At 45.2% G+C, this 14,351-nt stretch overlaps 1 protein-coding gene across 1 annotated transcript in view; it reads right to left on the minus strand.

Moving 5' to 3' along the window:
* The window catches only part of TMEM275 (transmembrane protein 275), a 46,841-nt gene extending 32,495 nt beyond the window's left edge, over positions 1-14,346 (minus strand). The window contains exons 1-2 of the mRNA XM_027788309.2: positions 13,112-14,346; positions 10,435-10,586 (exon numbers count right to left, since the gene is read on the minus strand). The gene's annotated coding sequence lies outside the window, so the exon portion shown is untranslated. The remainder of the gene's footprint in view (positions 1-10,434; positions 10,587-13,111) is intronic.
* Between the last annotated feature and the right edge of the window lie 5 nt (positions 14,347-14,351).

The following is a 14,351-nucleotide window of genomic DNA, read 5'->3' on the forward strand; positions in this document are numbered from 1 at the left end:
AAATTTCAGGAATCACAGCACGTACATTCTTGCTTTGTACAGACTTGGCCCCTGTCAGGGCTTCAGCTTCTGTCTGGAAATAAAACAATGGGGAAAATCTGTATTCCTCTCTAGCCATGTTCACACAAACAGCAGCACAACTTATTAATATAATTAGCGCTCATAATAGACCTCTGTTCTTACAGCTGTGACAACACAGACACCTCAAACTATACTGCTGCCTCTCCAGTGTGAGCTGGGACATTGTGTCCTCTTTCAGCATGTTAAACCACTACCACAAAGAAAGTTCTTCCTAATAGGTTTTCCATGGAAACTCAGGACAACGGATGATTTTGTGTTTCGTGAGAGTCTATGGTTCCCCATCCCAACTTCAGAAACAGTCCAGTTAGACCCAGTCTGGACCATGCCGCTAAGAAGCCCCAAGCTGTTCCCAGCTCCCTGAGCTGGACAAGCGGGTGCTGTAGTCTGTGTCCCTGGAGAAGGTGGCAAGAAACCCTGAGCTAGGCTTCCAGCTGGGAAGGCTGAGGTGCGCTATCAGGTAGGTTCATGAATTGGTAGACAGATCAGCAGGGAGACATGTCCATCACGCGTGGAGGAGAGATAAATTTTTAACAAGCAAGCTACATACAGAGGGACAAGCTGGTATTAAACCTATTTTCCACTTCCACTTTGCAAAATGCCTTGCCAGGTTCTGTGGTTCGTTCAGTCTGTAGCTGAACTAGATACCTAATGCACCCTAAGGTAAGCAGGTTGTTCTGGAGGTGGCAATTTTCAGTATATTTGTAGTGGAGATGGAGACAAAAAGTGGCAGGGAACAATCGATAAGAAATAGTGTGGGAAGTGTGGAGGGAGAGGCATCCCCCAGACCTTCCCTTCTCACCCCTGCATTACCAGGGGGCTCACAACTGCGGCCTTTTGAGCTGTAAAATGTAATCTTGGGACTGGTGATAGCCCTGGAATAAATTCTGAGAAGGGATCAAGGATGCAGATTGAAAGACAACATGGATAAGCGCCCGATGGGCAAGAATCAAAAAGACCTATTATCCCTGTAAAGTATACAGACACACAGCAGCAATCATTAACTGCAGTCAAGTGTATTATCTCTTCATGTGCTCTTCTCCTGTGGACCCGATAATTCGTCTCATCCTACACCTTAAAAGATCTGATAGCTGGGAGATGCAACAAGTGAGAACTCACGCAACAAGATATCATTAGTCTGACTACATCTACTCAAGGCTGTTTATTTTTCTCCAATACAAAGCAGAAACATTTAAAACTTTGATGTACAGTCATGAGAACAAATGAACCAGGAGCACAGCAGATCTGTTAGCTCTTTTGCGCACTTCTTTGCTAGTTCCTGACTGCTGATGTTGTGTGGCAATGATCCCTTTCATCAGCAATTACTTATTAGCCATACAACTCCAGTCAGTGCACAGCCTCTGCACTGATGTGCATGAAGCCCTGGCTGTTTCCATCCCCAGGGGAGCAAACACACCCCTCACAGCCTCACTATCCCCCAGAGCAGACTTTTTTCATCATCCTCCCGCTCTCTTTTTTGTTGTTGTTGTTCTAAGAAAGAAACTGAAATAAAGATGAGATTGTTTCTACCAAGAGGTGGTGGCGGCAGCTCTGAAGCTCTTATGAATTACAAAAAGTCAAAGAGGATAAGCCTGCTGAGTGGAAACAGGGCGATATCACTTGCTGTCATCAGAGGACCTCCTGGGAAGAGCTGAACCCTGAGTGTCCCAAAAATTAAGAGTGTAAATTGATATGTGCTCCTTTGCTTCACAGAATCTGTGCGTCATATGAGGCAGGGGTAGCTGTTACCACAGCAACTAATCTAATCTTTATTTTAATTTTTGTTGTAGTCAGATCACAACAGAAAGGAAATAGCCATGCTCAGAATTAGAGGAACTGTATGTGCAAACACATGCACAGAAAACATACATAATTGCATACACAGCTGTAATTAAACGTAAAAAACCAGTTTTTATATGGGGAATACACTTAAGGAAATCGAACCAAATTGGACTCAATCTCAGAGACACAGAGAAAAGAGATAGCTCTATGCACAGCCATCGTGTTGAGTGTAACTGAGCCTATCACCGTCCTAGGGAAAAGGAGTGTACAACTTCTGTATCTTGCACTTGGGAGATTATCCCGCCCCAAACTGCCCGTCAGTTCATTCTCCTTCCTGTGAACGCTGCTTCTGGAGAAGAAACACAGGGACCTCTCAGCCATGTCCTAATACAAAAGCCCTGATACCATCCCAAAAACCATAGTCCAGGCAACAATATGCCCTCAACATTGCCATCCCAAAGTTATACATCTCAGGAAGGGAAATGCTCGAGATCTTCCTTTCCTGACTCACCACATGGCTGGCAACCAGGGCAGGGAGCCAAACAGGCCAAGATTAGGAACCCCATGTTTAAAAACCCTCAAATTCCAGGTGTCAAAATGCTTGAAGCCCTGAGTAGGGAAGCATGCAGTGCCTGCGGCGCAATATCCAGATAAAGCTGGTGTGCCAGACATTCCTTAATGCCAGGTGGCAGACATGGACAAAAGAAAAACCTTAAGCACGTCCCCAGGGATTCAGGCACCCGAGTGGTGTTCTGGTTTCAGCTGGGATAAAGTTATTTTTCTTCCTAGCAGCTGGTACAGTGCCCGTGGTTTGTATTTAGTATGGGAATAATGTTGATAACAGTGATATTTTTAGTAGTTGCTAAGTAGCGTTTACACTAAGTCAAGGACTTTTCTCGTACCACCCCACTAGCGAGCAGGCTGGGAGGACAGAAGAAGCTAGGAGCAGACACGGCCCGGACAGCTGACCCAAACTGGCCAAAGGGGTATGACATACCCTATGACATCATGCTCAGCATATAAAGCTGGGGGAAGAAGGCAGCGGGGACATTCAAACTGATGGTGTTAGCCTTCCCAAGTAAACATTACACGTGACGGAGCCCTGCTTTCCTGCCTGCAAATGGGAAGCAGTAAATGAATTCCTTGTCTTGCTTTGCCTGCGTGCACGGCTTTTGCTTTACTTATTAAAATGTCTTTATCTCAACCCACGAGTTTTCTCACTTTTAGTCTTCCGACCTCTCCCTCATCCCACCACGGGGGAATGGTGGGGAGTGACAGCAAGTGGCTGTGTGGGGCTTAGTTACCAGTTAAACCATGGCAGTGGTCACCAGTCAGATACCACCTTAGGCCGCTGACATCGTCACTGGCTTCCAAATATGACAAGCCAGATCCTCTCCTGCTCTGAACTGGGACAGACAGTTCCCATGTCATCATCAACAACGTTAAACTGTTTTATGCTGCTTTTGTTTTGCCAGAGTGTCCTTTCACAGGAACTCTTTTCGAGTTGGGCTTTTTCTTTTTTTTTTTTGTAGTTTCCTTTTATCTGGAGAGCAGAATTTTCTGTGAAGAGGTTGCAGCCAGAACACCAAACTGATGCTGCTTCTATCCATGCAAATCCAGAGGAAAAGCTGGCAAACTTTCAGCTTAAGACGACAGCACACAGCAACACTCATCACCTGCAGGACCCACCCTGAATCAAGACAACAACTTCAGCTCAAATCCAGCCTGTCTTCTGAGCCATGAGGCTGCAGGAGTGTTGTGTCATGGGTGGACGAGACAGGAAGGAAACATGGAATATCAAGACTTCTTCAAGCTTCATAAAGACAATGAAGATCTCTGCCTTTTGCTGACTGCACAGCACACCACCAGTTCATGAAGTCCTTCAGCTGCTGACTGCCAAAGGCTAGGGGTTACAGGCAGGGAAAGCATCCTAATTACATGTCTTCCTCCGACATCCTCTCCTGGCCACTGACAGAAACAGGATGCAGAGTAAGAGCGTTTAGCTTGACCCAAAACAGCCCCTCTAATTCTCAGCAAGAATCCAAGATGTTCCAACCTCCAATTTAGAGGAGGATGGAATTATCAACCCTTCCCCTCAGCTATTGCCAAACTGGACTCCCACCCTGAGTGCCAGATCTTTTGCTAGCGCGGGAGGAGACACGCCAGGATTACAGAATAACAGGTCCCCTAAAGGTAAAGTTCTGCTTTGAAGTGGTGATAACTTGGGCAGATGGGATCGGTGTTTAGAGAGAGATGGGTGTTTGCACCTGGAACAAGCACAAGCAGAGGAAGCAGCTCAGTAAGTGACACAGGTTTAGGTATTTTTAGTAATGCAATGCAGCAGTTAACAAAAAAACTAAGAAGGAAGAGCAAGAAACAATGAAAATCAGTTCAGCTTTAACCAACTTCAGAGGGATCACACCGGTGCATCAAACCAAGCTCCTGGCCATCACCTTTACGGGCAAGCAGGAATAAACCCATTGCTGTCCAACAGAAGGCCTAAGCTCAGAGTGGGGCTGAGCACACCCCATCCCAGTAGATTTTAATCACATGCCACCAAGACACATGCCTCTTCATCCATCTGCTCCTGGCTGCTGCCGGGAACCTTCCTGTCACCTCCGACTGCAAAAACAGCAGCTGCAATTAATAACGTGCAGACACTCTCAATTGCTCATCTTGGCAGCCATCTGGCTTCATGTCCCATATATCCCTGCTATGCAAAGCAAAAGGGTATTTTACTCCTGTCACCAACTGCTGAAGTATAGACTAAAAAACAAGCAAGACTGGTATGAAACAGAAGATAGATTATAAACAAGCAAGAGGACGAGAGGAGGGTGCTGAGCGATACATCCATGCAAACAAAAGGGGAGCTGCCTTCCAGAAGCAACAATTGTGAGTTCACATTCCCTGAGGACCCATTTTGAGCAATGCTCCATGAGCTCTCAGTCATTCATTTTGCTGGCTTTCCTTTGTTATTCTACTGTCATCATTTTTGTTCATCTCAATTTCCCTTCTCCAGGCTTTGAGTACAAACAAACATAATAAGTCAGATCTTTAACCGCTCTAATTTGGTGCAGTTCCCTGGATGTCCATATAGCAAGGCTGATTTAATTCAGCCTTATGCCTCCAAAGGACCCTTTAATAGCAATTACAGGCCAGATGAGTGGGATTTTAATTTCCAATTCAGCCAGTTTAGCTCAATTCAGAAGTGCCAAATTTTGCCCAGCTCTATCATTCAGCTCAATGTTCTGCATTTTACACAAATGCTGGTAACACAACAGGAAAGAAATTGGAAAAGCTCACTTTCTAGATGAGGACAACCTCTTGGAGCCATGTTTGTACAGTACCTAGCATAATAGGGACCTTTGGCATATATAAGGTTTTTAGATGTACATTTTTTAAGTCAACATTTGAGATAAGAGTTTCTATTGCATTAAGCATTTCCATGCTACATCTGCTGCTGAGAATTTGGCCCCAAGACCTAAGATGAGTATCTTCCCTGCCTTGCAGAAAACATTACACAGATAACGATGTTGAATTCAGATGCAGCACTTGGTGTAATTTTAGTTCAGCTGCAGAATTTCACTGGGCAGGGATTCAAGATGAAAGTTCTGGTCTCGGGCAAGCTGCTGGCTGGCAGGAGGACCCAACTAAGCCACATGGGCTTGCATTTCTGCCTGATTCCCAAGTTATGACAGTTACTGTCCTGCAAAGGAGACGAGGGACCTTGCAAATGTCCTCCCAGGTGGGACCCTTTAGGCACACAGAGCTGCTGAACCCTGCTCTGGTAAGCTGAGGTGGGGATCCAGGAAAGAACAAATGCAAGGACTAAACGTTTGTCTGAAAAATGCCAGTGTGAATCTTGATCTGAACAAACTCAAGCCAATATGATTTTAATGCTATTTTAAAGGGGATTAAGCAATATGCAAAAATGCATCACATCCATTTATTTTTTTTTAAATCCCACGTGTGTTACACAGACCATAAAACATTCAGCTTAAAAAAAAAAAAAGAAAAAGAAAAAGGCTTGCTGTCTATACAAACCATATTCACATAAACATGGAAAGAAGCAGAGCTGTCAACAGATATACTGATACCCACCCTCCTTCCATGCACCCTTCACTTTCGTACTTCCTTTTCCTGTGTGGGGTTTGGGTTTCTTTCATTCTGTTTATTTTTTCTTAACAACTTAAGACAACAACATTTTGTTCTGTATTTCCACAGCTATTCCATGGTGATTTGTTAACGATGTTGGGTTTGCAGTCAAACTACTGGAAACACAAAAAGCTGGCAAGCTGCTTCCCTCATTAGGGAACACAGCTCTCAAGTGCCAGCCTATTAGCTGAATTATTCAACACAAGAAAAAACACATGACAAATAAAAAAAAAAATAGTTACAACAAGAGTGGGAAGGGAAGGGAAGCTTATTGATTTCCGTGCTGTTGGAAAAGTTTGGCAGCATTCCTCAAAACTCAGTTTGGGATTAAACCCATCTAAGGCACTCAGGCAAGGCTGAATGGCTGCACAGAAGCAGACAGAAGCTGGCATTCATAATTCAGATATTGGACTGTATTGTTTCTGTCTTGAACTGATAATGAAGAAGCCCAAGGGGGCAATATTTCCAAAACCATAACGTAAGGAATCTGTTTATGTTCAGTTTGTGAGTAACTGGTGGTTTTGGAAATCTTCCACATCCAGCCACAGGCTTTAAGCATTGAAACAACTCACCAGGAGGATCCACAGTAATAGTTTGTGTGTGTTCTTATTGTGTAATAAATACCATGTAATTCAGAGGAGCTTAACCACCCATGAGAGAAGAGCGCGTTGCCTCATGTGCCAATGGCAAGAAGAGTTGACGCATGGCAGTTTGTGCCCTTAGGAAAGCTAAGAACCGGATCAAAAACTCTGATGGGAAAGTCAGGATTATCTGTAACCTGAAAAGATGAAGATTCAGGCACAAAATTGAGCAGGGTGGTCAAGACCTTGAGGATCCTCATCTTGCTGGGGAACTGCATGCAAGTGGGCAAAACCAGGATCACAGTCTTAACCCCTGAGGGAGGTGACTAGGGACACAGCCTCTGGTGAGAGATTTCATCCACATGAGAGGTAAACCAGAGCTGGTATCTTGGAGAAACCTCAAGATTATGGAATGAAGTCTTCTGCTGTAGAAGTCAGTATGCAGGCTGGACTGCAGAGGAGCACACGGACAACTGCCCCTACTCCAGAAGCAGCGTGGACAGGGGAGAAGGGTGTTATTTGAAGCATTCAGAAACAGGGACTGTGTGATTCAGGTATCAACTGGTAATCAGAAGTAGAAGAAATCTGGACTTGTCAAAGCATTTTTGGCTATTCCAAAAATACTGAGAAATGGGGAAGAAAATAGAAAAATCCTCACGAGAGCTGTACTTTTTCTTACAGCTGTACGTTTCTCCTGTTAAAGCAAAAGGCAATGAGTTTTATGAAACTTCATAAGCTATAGTGATCTGCATGTGATGTTAGGAAGACAAAACCTGAATCCAGAGATGTGGGAAGCATGTCCTTTAGCTACTGCAGGGCCTGAAAGAGCAGTGCTGCTTATGCAGCAGACTACCACCCACTCACTCGTCCCCAGGCAGGTTCTTCCCTTTACCCAGAAACACTGTACAAGTAGATTTTGTATATTTTTGTGAAGTTTGGTTATGCACGCATCTCATGTGTAAACATAACTTCAGTGGTGATAGCCCCTGAGAGGAATCTGCACAGAAGCCAGAATTTTTGTGCCACAGTTGTGCTGACAGGGTAAGATCTAACAAATCAGGAGGAAAGCAGCAACAATGGAATTAATCAAGCAATTAAATCATTTTAGTTGATGGCCCCGACAAAAAGAGAAGTCGGGCAGTGAGATCTACTGATGACACTGAGCCATCACTTCGAAGAGGGCCAGAATATCACAAGCAGGATGCTGAGCACCTCAGTAAATCTAACAGGGCTGAAATTCAGTAGCCGACAGCAATGATATTAGGGAGCAATTAGAATTTTTGCTGTGAGAGTGGAGACTTGACCTCTGGTCTACTGTTCCCAGAGGAGAGGAAAGGACTGGGTTTGCAGAAGCAAGTTAGTGGCTGCAAATACCAACACACCAGAGAAATCTTAGTATGATCAGGTGAGAGATTTCTGGGGAGAAGGGAAGCACGCTGCTGGTGTGTAAGACAGTGACATGCCTTAGTGCACGCAGCTGGAACCAGAATGGGGGGCTTTCCCCATCCAAAGGGCTCGGCGTATTTACCTGGACATGCAAAGGCTGAGAAGGAATGTGATCACAAGGAACAATGTTTAGAAAAGTAGGTATATTTGCATTGGAAGATGAGGTCATTGCATGAATTAAGGGGTAGAGTGTGGCTACAGATTTGTTCAGATGTTCTCTTCAGTCTCTCCTCCAGCCTTCACAACAGCCCAGACCTCTCACGGCATCTGTACGTGGCTCTGAAAGAGGGAAAGGCAAGTAGCCCTGACTTCCAGCACATAAATTGAACTAGAAGGCTTACATCATGAAGAGCCCATGAAGGGCTCGAGGGAAGCCACGAGACACAGACTGGGCAGACAGAGCAGCTCTTCTTGGAGTAGCTCCAGTGCCAGCTTAGTGTCTTCCCCTGAAACCCACTAGATTCTTCATCCTTTGGGATAATGGGCGTGGGGGGAAGTGCAAAACCAAAATACTAACAGGATCACTTTCAGATGACAGTATTTGGTGTATGCTTGCAATGCCCCACAGAGAATAGCTGGTAGATCTATATCGAGAGGACCAGTCCAAGTTGCCATCTGATCTCCTAAAAATCCACCCCCATCATCCCAGTTGTTTAGAATCAGAGGCAAATTGGCCAAAATGACTTGGTTGAGACTTTGGCAAAATTTTCCACACAATCAAGAAGGCAGGGGAGAAACTACTAGTCTTGAGGCCTGTTTGACTTTGCCATTGGTTAAAGCAAAGACCTTGCCGCTCCACAGACCTCAGGCAATGCTTGGCATTAGGAAGTGGGCTGACAATGGGTAATTAATCAGAAGGCAGTGCAATTGAACACTCCCACTGCTGCTCAATTAATCTGATCGCTTTCCTTATAAATTCACAATCGCAGCCTGTGACTACAGCAGACCTTATTTATATGCCAGAGAGGTTTCCAGTCAGGATCAGGCTGTTCTGTGTTTCCAGCTCAAGTCCTAGGGCTGTGGTGAAGCCACTAGCACAGATACCACTGCCGGCGTTCTGCAGTGAAACTGCAAAGCTTGCAAAGCTGCCCAAGTGGTTTAGACCTCAAATGAAAAGAAGTGGGATGGCCAAACCTCAGAGGGCCTTCATGGTATTTCCAGCAGGAGGTGGAGCCTGTTCCAGTTTCAAGTAAAACTTGAAGTAAATTGCTCAGAACAGGGGGCAGTTTTACAGATGTCCCTTCCCACATTTCAATGAAACTGAGAGCAGGTGTAGGGATGAGAGTGAAAGCACTCTGCTCTGATGAAACACCATGAAAATGGCTTTGCAGGGCACGATAGCACTGTGAGACAGTTTAAGGCAGAACATGAGGAAAGCTGCATCCAGTTGCTGCTGGAAGGACACATGGGGTATAAAAGACATTTTCGCTAGCCAGAGGTGGCATGATCCTTTCCCAAAACACAGCAAAGAGCATGTTCTGGATGGCATCCCCCACTTAGCTTGGAGAGCACTGGCAGTCTGCTGTAAACAGCCTGAAAATGCCCAAACGAGGTTAGGATTACTTTGTACAGCAGCAAGGGTATGGCAGAGCTTAATATAAGAGGAAACCAGCCAGTGTGGGACCAAGGCTTGCTGCAGTCAGTTGGAAGCTTTGTACTGAGCTCAGTGCTTAGGATAAGCATGGAAGGCATTTGCTCCACAAAATTTTTTCATGGCAGGGATACACACTTTTCTCTGAAAACACCATATCCATATGGATAATGTCACACAGAAACAAAACAAAACAAAAAAAAAACTCACAAAACCAAAACAAATCTCACTTGTCACTTATGAAAAGGAATCCGCTCCTGGATCATCCCAACAGTGCTGACTGCAGCCATTTCTGCCCATTCCTCTCCAGCATCAATTATTGTCTCAGCCCAATGCAACCTCTCACTTTCATTCACCTCCCCTCTGCTAGAGAAGAAAAGCCAACCTGCTTCATCCACTATGACCAGAAGCAATCAGATGGTCACTGACAGAAGCCCCCAGCAAAGCTTAGTGACAAAGCAGGACCATCCGCACAGGTCTCCAGCAAACAGCTATTTCTGCTCATAACAAAAGGATGTTGCAGCTCTTGCACCCCCAAAGCTAGCAGGTAGTACCCCAAAAAGCAATTCCCAGTTCTAATACAAAACAGCAGGCACAGCAACCACAAAACAACCCAGCATACTGGTCAAGCCAGCTACAATTAAGCCATATAAAACATCAGTAGAGAAACAGGTATAACTTTCATTGCCTCCAGTGACTCTTTTAAAGCTGGAACAGTTTGTATTGGGATCATTTCTATAAACCAGCTCTCTGACTGAAGAGGAAAAGACTTCACTATTCCCACATTCCCAATTCACCAACCTGTGTCGCAGTCAGTGTCTGCTCTCCTCCTACATGTAGCTCCATGAGATGTTTCTCCATTTCATTCCACAGCAGTCTCTAGAGGCTGTGGCAGTCTGCAGGAACACTCCTGGGCTAAGCAAGCAGATCTAGAGCTGCTGCAAGGTGAACATCTGGATAAAGAATAAGGTGAAACTAGGGAATAAGAAAAGGAGCACGAAATAAATGAGGCAACTCTGCTTTCCCCACAGGCAGCTTGGAGCTGGGTGCAGGCATTACAATTCCCAAGGCAGAAAAAGTTTCTCAAGTCCAGAGAGCAATGACTTAGGGTAAGGGAAGTCAGGGAGATAAGATTCACACCCATACACATACATAGTGTTGCCTAATAACTGGCCACAAGATTTTGATCAGATGTGGTGCCAGGTTAGGTCATGAACTTTGTTCTGGATCAAACAGAAAGCGCCAGACTCCGAGCTCCTTTGTATCTTCTGCCATGCAGAGTCCTTGCCCGCTTCTTGCTTTGCAGAACATTTCAGGAGGCCCCATTCCCCCTTCCCTCCCACTCCACAATGAATCAGAGCAAAGCTGCTGAACTGGGGCTGCTTGTCACCCTGCCAAACTTTGCTAACCAATCTTGTGTGAAAGCAGCTGTGACAGAAAATCTAGCGTCAAGTTGATCAGCTGGAAGGGACCCAGCAGAACACTGGTACTCTGTCTCACAACCACTGGATGAGTCAATTCTCAACATCCTTAGTATTAGAGATGTTGGACTGGGTGCAAGGTCCGATTCCCTGAACCAGCCCATGCCAGTCAGTCCCCACAAAATAATCTAAGGATGAAGCATTTCTTTCAGGGGTTTTCTTTTTCCTATTGGACAGAAATTTGTGGCTCAGTAATGTCTCCCTCCAGACATGAAACAGCTTTTTTGCAAACATCATCAGCAAAATGCCACCATTGCTTTTACAACTTTTTTTGTTTTCTTCCCGGAGAAGTGCATTTCTGTGCTTGGAGCATTTTAAATGCACTGATTGAATCTGCCAGGGGTAACCAAACACACACATTGCATGGGAAATACAACAAAGAAAGGAAGGAAGGAAGGGTACAAGCAAATATTTCTTCAGGATTGTTAGGCCTTTCAGTTACCATGGCAGTATGTTTCCATGGAAGCCAAATTTGAAGCCTGTTGCTGCCACTGGAGTGGCCCAAAGAAAATTATTAGTTTTGAAAATTAACCAAGCTGCTCTCTACCTTGAAAGCCAGCCCACCCACAGCTCTCAAAAAAATAACAGCATCTTTCCATCCCTGATAAAGGATTCAATAAACATGTGGGGAATGAAGAAAGAGAATGCCACACAACGAAAAACAGGAGCTTGCTTTTATGCAACCAACAATGCAGAAACCGCACCTGTAAAAGCACAAGCACAAGGTTGAATGCACTTTGTAAAATACTGCACATCAAGGTCAGCAAAATCCTACAGGGCATCCTGTGCCACTGGCTCCCACGGGGACAGAAAGAATACTTTGAGACTAATGCTGTTTGGTTGCTATTTGTTTGAAATTACCACCACCACCCTTCGTTGTGCTGATGCCTCTCCCTTGGTTTGATCACCCACCTACCAGGAAAAGTTTGGGAAGGGGAAGGAGAATTTTCCAGGGGGGGCACCTTAACATTAAAGATCACCTTAGTTGCTTTGCTTCTCTCCTTGCTGGTCAGAACATATTTCTGATTTCTTGAAAGTCACTTTTCACCTTAGCCACCCCATTTTCCCCACCAAAAGCCATTTTCAACAGCCTCTTTCATTTTTCAGAAGCCAGGGAGCCCACATAGGTTGCCTGGTGTATTTTATCACTAGTAACTGAAAAAGCACAGCACAGATTCAGCCCTTTCCAAAGGAGACATGGTGGGATTCAGTGATGAATCGAAGTCACACTTCTACAGGCTGCCCGAACAAAAGACATTCAGGTGACAAGAGCACACCCTCACTACTTTAAAAGGACAGATCACAGAGTCTCTGCATTTAGTGACTTCTCACCTAGAAACAAGTGCCTCTTCCCCATCGACATGAAAAAAGCATCATGAAGGCCTACTAAATTAGACCTTCTGGGGATAAAATGCCTAAAGAAATTTGGACTCTCATTGAAAAATAAAGACCAGAGGGAAAGGGGCACCTGTGATAAGAGACTGTTGGACCATCAGCTGAATCTGACTTCTCATATTGAGGAAAAGAAAGATCTAACATCTGTACCACTGGAACATTGCTATTGTGCCACCGCTACAAGGTCTCCTGTGCTCCCTGCTACCTCTCTTGCCCAGAAGGAAGAGGGAGAGAGAAACAGCTTGTTTTAAAGTACAGGTCAAACAAAAGCATTTGACTTGAATATGGCAGATTTCCTTTGAAAGAAAGGCGAGTACAAATAAAGGGCCTGTCACCTGGTTTGGCATCCCTGCTCCTTTCAGACTTCACTGGAAAAGGAACTAAAACCCACCGTGTTTGTCACAAATGGGCTGATCTGGTTATGCCAGGTGTGAGCCTCACAGGGCACTGGGGAGTGCTGCATCCTGTTTCTCTGGCAAAATAACCTTCCCCACCCAAAGGTTACAAACTCTTAGCCATAGACATCCAAAGAAACTAAAAAAATTACTCTGCAAGAGGCAGTCAAAACAAGACCACACCTGAAAGCAGAACAAGTGGCTTACATCAGCACTTCTTCCCGCTTGGAGAGGTTTTCTTAGTTCACAGCATTACACAGCTCTGGCACCTACTGCTCCCTGCTGCTTGCCTTCCTCTCTGCTAGAGGTTACTGCCCTGTGGAAAAAGGAAAAGCATGTCCAGATTTTAGCTCTTCAGTGAAAAGCCAAACATCATCGCTTCAAGTCCTGAACAGACAAGTTTGCAAGTATGTACCAGTGGGAGCAAGGATGCTCTAATACAGGTCACATGCGGAGGTGGCTGCTGGCAGCACGCACCAGGCAGCTGAGAGCAGGCAAGAGCCAGATGGGCCCTACACCATCAGCTCAGAGGCTTGTCAGAACCACCAGGCAAAGTTTAACCATTTAGAGCAAGTCCTGCTGGGCACTTCAAGTGTTTCACATGCCAGTGCTTAAAATCCTTTGCATTGCACGCATGCGACAGCTAAAGCAATCTCCATGCCGGAGGAGGCTTCAAACCCAGAGAAATACTTGTCCACCTAGACTGCAATTCTACTAGCTGAAGGTAAAGGCATGAATATCTCCAAACTAAGGTTTTCTCTGGACATTTTGCTCTCTCCTCCCAAGCTCTCTTTTGTAAAGGGAAAGCCAATCTGGCTAGCAAGCCAGTTTATTCCTCGCTGTGAAGATGACATGTATTGGATTCACTTTCCACACTGGGTTCTGGAGACAGGGGGGAAAGGACTGACTGTCCAGACCAATAGTTCACCTAAGAACACTGAAGCAGCAGCTTTGGTCTTAGCCCCAGAGTGAGTTAGTGGAGCAAACTCTACCACCAGTGAAAGGCAGCAGGTGCAGAGCAAAGTCTGTAAAGAGCCACTTACCAACACTTGAATAAGTCTACCAGACCCTGTAGTCTCTGGGCAAGCAGCACCATTAACGTCCCCTTTTCACACCTCCATGGTAATGCTGCTGCTTAGACTTCTAGAGTCTGAAAAGCTTCGGGGCTCCATCCAAGAGGAGTATTTTGCATCATACCACCACTCCTGGTCAAGCTTCCGGACTTTTGCTTCATGCACAAATCAAAGGGAAGAACACAAAATGTAACAGTGCAGATGACTGAGGGGACAGTGAGTTCAGGAACTTATCTGATCTCTTATGGAAGTCAAAAGATCACAGGATCCCTTTCCAACCCTCTCTGTGTAGTCATATCTTCATTTTACCTCAAGAGAGCAGAGATCACAGGAGCCTCCAGAGACTGATAAAGCAACAGAAGAGGGAGGTATGC

This window comes from Falco peregrinus, chromosome 10 (assembly GCF_023634155.1).
Source record: "Falco peregrinus isolate bFalPer1 chromosome 10, bFalPer1.pri, whole genome shotgun sequence".
Classification (NCBI taxonomy): Eukaryota; Metazoa; Chordata; class Aves; order Falconiformes; family Falconidae; genus Falco; species Falco peregrinus.